Here is a 5,500-nt window from a genome sequence, read left to right on the forward strand (position 1 = left end):
TTGTGTTAGGAATGAGTTGCCTATGTGATTAAAGTTATAGAACTTGGCTTTGTTGTTTATGTTTGGGATTTGAAAGCTTAGTAGGGTGAGTGTCGTCACCTTAGGAGTAAACATGAGATAAATTTATGATAGGAGCTTGGAAGAAAACCCATTTTTAGACGTTAATGATTCCGTATAGATTGGTGATGCGATTTGATGTTAGTTGTCCCTTGAGAATTTTGTTGAGAAGTCTTTGTTAATTCTTTCTTTGGTTTCTAAAACATTGAGGTTGTGACGAATACTTGAGATAAAGAGATGTTGTTATGCTTGAGTGGTAGATTTACCTTAGGGAAACCCTAATATGTGATAGGATAGGTGAGCGAGGAATCTAACCAATTTATCAACCCTTAAGCGAGCGTTTATTTTTACCTTGATCAGTCATAGAGGTGTAATACTTTAAGAGAGACTTGCATATAAGGAATGAGAGGAATTGCCTTGACCCTCGTTTTGGAATTTGGTCGTTTTGTTATGATGGTACGATATCCTAATAGGTGTGACCTTGTTAGAGAGAACCTTAAGTCTTAGTTAGTGTATGGGTTAAGCCTTGAAATCCTCCTTCGTACCATTAATCATCTTCCTTCCCTTCGTTCATACCTTGCTTGTATTTAATTCTTAAGTATAAAAGTTTACTTGTCATTTCCTTGCCTTGAATACCTCTCTAATTCTAATATCTCTTACTGGTGTTAACTAGTTACCTTAATTTTTGACTCCTTTAATCTCACACCTCGTCATGTTCCTGTATCCCCTTGAAATTTCCTATCATTTCTTGACCTAGTTATTACTCTTTGTCTCTTTAGTGGAGTGATGGCATTGTTGGCTATGTTGTAGAGTGAGTGAGATGCTCTTTGAGGATTCTTTGTGAACCTTTATTTCGTCAAAATTGGATAAGTGGAACTTGAGTTGAGTTGGGTAGGTAAAATTGTGTGACAAACCTATTTACTTTTGGTTGGTGGTCTTTATGATTTGGGGAATGCGATCATCTATGCTTGGGAACTCGGGTGTGAATAAGATTTTGGTTTGGAGTGTTAGAAAGTATGAAGACCTTAAGATTTTGACCTTTTGATTGAGGATTTTACAATAGTGAGAACTCCTAGTAGTCGATAGTTGGTTAGGTGTGTAACTGTTTTAGTAGTTTTGATCTTTCGTGGAAATCGTTTATAGATGATTTATATTTGAGAGTTATGGAATCACAATTGTGGTGGAGTTACTTGACCCACGGGGTAGCATAAGAGTAAAGTGTGGGTATTTTGAGGAAATGCTTGGGAGTTATGTGGTTATGAGTTTTGTGGTTAGGAAGTTTTCGGAGCCGTTCGGGATGACTTTGTTGTTCGAGATTTAAGTATATAGTGTTTCCTTGTTGCTTAATTTTCCCGTCCTCTTTGACCATAAGTGTTTCCGTTCATACCTCTCTTCCTCGTTTATGCTTGCTCCTCCTTTAGAATTTGATGTTAACCTATGAAATTCAATCCTTGATATCCTTGTAGATTTGATTTCAACTCTTCTCCTAGGAAGTTCATCATAGCTCTTTTGTTAGTCAAGTTTGAACCCTCTTAGCGTACCTTGTTTTCATGATGTCAAAGTTTTCTTCATTTCGTACTATTTCTAAACATTTCAAGCTACCACTTTTGATCCATTGTTAAAAGTTTATGTTACTTTTACAAAACCCTCCCTATTTTTAAAGGTTTGAAAATGAGAATTTGATTTAGTTATCCTTTTGTTATATGAGTATAACTCCTTTTTATTGATTTTTAATTGCTAAACCCGAGTTACTTTTAACTTTGCTCAATTTCTAACTAGCTTTGATCTACTTATGATTTCGTTGTCAAAAGTTTAATATTATATTTTCAGGAATTTGACTTCCTTTTGAATTTAGAAATGAAACCTCTACTTCTATTTTGATCTTTGCAAAAAAAAAAATTTGAGTGAATTGCCTTCTCTTTTGATTTTGACGTTGATCGGATGTTAGAACTCGTTATTTGAAACGTTTAATAACTTGTTCTGCGCTTGTCGGCGAATGATTTTTGTTTTAAATTTGTCTTAGACTTGGAAAGTTAGCGTTCTTGTGTGCACGACAAGAGCAATTTCGTTCCATGAATGAGACTTATACTTTTGAAAATTCTTTATTAATGTTTTTGAAAGTATTTTGATTTTCGATTTATACAAATGATTTGCTTTTGACCATATCTTCGATTTGGAATGTGATGTTCTTGAATGCGCAACGAGAGCATTTTCGTTCCTTTGATGAGAATTTGGTTATGTCGGAAAATTTTAATTGAGACTTCTGAAAGGATTTTGATTCTTACGATAAGTAACCTTTTAATGTTTTGTTTACCGATTTCAAAATTTCGGTTTTATTTTATACGACATTTCATTTCCATTTTCAAGTTTCGAGGACGAAACTTTTTAAAAGATGGGGTGATTGTAACACCCGCGAATTTTCTATTTTGGCAATTATAATTTAATTAACCGTTTCATTGTCTTATTTATATTTTAATTATTTAATTTAATTAATTTCATTATTAAACATGATTTTTATAAATATTATATTTTTAAAGCTTAAGTTATACAAAATAAATATTTTGGTCGGATAATAATGATAATAATAATAATATCTCCCGTCTTGAGTTATAGTGGGCTTGAGACGAAAATTCTATTTTAAACCGACTCAATTTGAGTTGTTGGGCTTTTTATAACTTATGGGCCTTTTCTCCTTCTCTTTTCTTTTCATAAAACCCTCACCTAACACCTCACAACTTCATCTCCCTCTTCATTTTTTTGAAATTCATCTTCAACAACCCTCACCATTTTTATACATCTATCTTACAAATCTTCAAAACACCATAATTTGCTCAATTCTTATCCGATTCAAGTGATTTTCGCGTCTATCTCTTCCTCTCATCGCCCTCCTTCTTTCTAGGTAAGAAAAGATCCGACTTTCCTCCATTATTGGGGCTGTCGAGCCATCCTCTATATGGTACCCTTTTTCTAGTTTCGATTTTTAGTCTTATTTTGTGTTTTCTTATGTTTAGGAGAAAGGTTAGTTGGCCCGGAAGTGGATTCTTGCTTGTGAGACGATTACATTAGAGATTAAGAGCAAAAAGGTAACGGTGATGGGTTACTCGACTTTTATGTTAGAATTGTGTGGTTTTATGTAGTTATAATCTCATATGAATGTTAAAAGTTGTATCTTTCATGATTGGTGCTAATTTGGATGTTGAATATCATGCTTGTTTGCAATTCTCACATGTTTGGATGAAAATCTCATGCTACATCTCTTGAATCCGAAATTACCCATTCACATGCTCAAATATGTTGTTTTCCGAGTTAGAATCATGCTAGGATACGTAAACAATTGATGGGAAACGATTTTTGTTGGTTTCAAATGGTTTGGAAGTGTTTTGCATTGAACCCGTGTGTTTGTAGTCCCCCAGTAGGGTGCCGTGGCGGTCTCTTGACCGGTGGGAGTTTCTGTAAGTTTTGAGCATATTTTAGAAAAATTTGTAGTCAGTAGGGTGGCCGTGGCGGGTCTCTTGACCTAGTGGGAGTACACCGAGGATTTTAGGTGATTTTGAGTTTTGGGCGTATTCAGTAGGGTGTGCCCGGCCGGAATGTGACCCAGTGGGAGTACATTGAAGGTTTTATGTGTTTTTGGAAAATTGGTTGTATTCAGTAGGGTGACCTGAAGGTGGTGGTGGGTGGGAGTACATCAAGTTTGAAGGTTTTTGTGTTTTTGGAAATTTGGTGTATTCAGTAGGGTGACTGCAGCAATAGGGTGTGACCTACTGGGAGTGCATCAAGGATTTATGAGAGTTTTGAAATTTGGTTGTAGTCCCAGTAGGGTGTGGCGCGGTCGGTCTCTTGACCATTTGGGAGTACACTTGTAAGTTTTATTTAAATTTTGATTTTGGCTTGTTGTCCCGGCCGGTGGCCGTGCATTAGGTCTCTTGACCATTTTGGGAGTCCCCCGTGAGCTCCTTTTCACTTGTAACCTCTAATGATCAATGGTTTATGCATGTATCTTCTTCCTTATTGGTATTTGGTTAATATAAGACTTATTGATGTTATGTTCATGCAAACTATTGTTACTCGTACTTGTGATCGGAGTGTGACATTTTACATTGTGCGACTACTCGACATTCCTTATTTATTTGCCCTCGGACATTGGGTCACGATTAGGTGCCATTGTTTCCGAGTTGGGCTATCTTCCTTCCGCCTCTTCGGACCTTGGGGTACGGCTAGGTACCATTGTTCCGATTGGGGTTACTCGACCTTGGGGCACGGCTAGGTGTCATGGATCGAGTCTTGGATACGATTTGGGATTGTATGTCGAATCGGGTGTCGTCCATCCCGAGAGTCTGGCCAGATTTAGACTAGGACCGTATTATGATCGTCGTCCTACCAGGAGGTTGGAGTCTAGGGGTTTGTCTTGTTTGAGTCAAAGCCTTTGTAAATGTTTTACTTGTTACGGTCATTGGTGTGTTCTTATATACGAGAGTGCACGTCTTCTATGATTGTTGTGAGTGTCTTGGTCCTATCGGATACTAGTGGTGAGATGTAAGCCCCTAGTTGCGATATGATCGCCGGGATCGATGTTCCCATCCGTTCTTATGGTGAGATGTAAGCCATAAGTATGAATGTGACATTAGTAGCCACGTCTCGTGCTATGGTTGTTAAGAGGTTTTCAAAGTAATGGCTATTGGTTTCTATCCATGTATTTTCTATTAAATTGATCCGTTGTTTACCTTCTTCATATGATTCGATGTCTAATCTCATATCCATGTTTTGGTTACCTTGAATGCATGTTTAATATAACGCAATATGTCTATCTCATTATGATGATCGTTTATATTCCCTTGTTCATATTATTCAAGTATGATGCATGATCAATATGTTAATTAAGTTCTTGCTTATGTGCATTTTGACATATGGTGGCTGGGAGAACCCTGAGTTACTCCCCATCGATCGTATGGCGTTCATGTTTACATGAATGACAGGTTTGTGATGCAGATTATGGGGAAGACGTGTGAGCTAGCGAGAACGTTGACCCTTGGACCTTAGTTATAGGTTGCTTAGACTCACCTATCGTTAGACTTGTGTTTATTCGTGGGATATCTTTTCCCCATCGCACTTGTTTTAAATTGTAAAACTTAATTATCTTTCTTTTCATTTTTGTTTGATCGCTTATGGTGGATTTCGCACTTTAAGCTTTTAAAAAGGTTTTAAAAATCTCGTATTTTCCGCTTTAATTTTGATGCCCTATCGAGGGGTGTCACAATTTATCCATCCCAAACTGCCCCAAAACAAACCCTACATGTCAGTATACACCGTCTCAAATATAAAAGACAACAATTAGCACCCAAAACAATCCATACATGTCAGCATACACCGTCTTAAATATACCACTTACTAGCTAGCATCCCAAATGATCCCTAGAGGTCAGTATACACCATCTCAATCATCT

At 36.9% G+C, this 5,500-nt stretch overlaps 1 long non-coding RNA gene across 1 annotated transcript; it reads left to right on the forward strand.

Annotated features, from left to right (window-relative positions):
- Window positions 1-2,822: 2,822 nt before the first annotated feature.
- LOC141628723 (uncharacterized) lies at window positions 2,823-5,259 on the forward strand. The gene is made up of 3 exons (XR_012537180.1): window positions 2,823-2,956; window positions 3,069-3,140; window positions 5,034-5,259. It is a non-coding gene; the product is annotated as an uncharacterized LOC141628723 (long non-coding RNA).
- Window positions 5,260-5,500: the final 241 nt, after the last annotated feature.

Source organism: Silene latifolia, chromosome 2 (assembly GCF_048544455.1).
Source record: "Silene latifolia isolate original U9 population chromosome 2, ASM4854445v1, whole genome shotgun sequence".
Lineage (NCBI taxonomy): Eukaryota > Viridiplantae > Streptophyta > Magnoliopsida > Caryophyllales > Caryophyllaceae > Silene > Silene latifolia.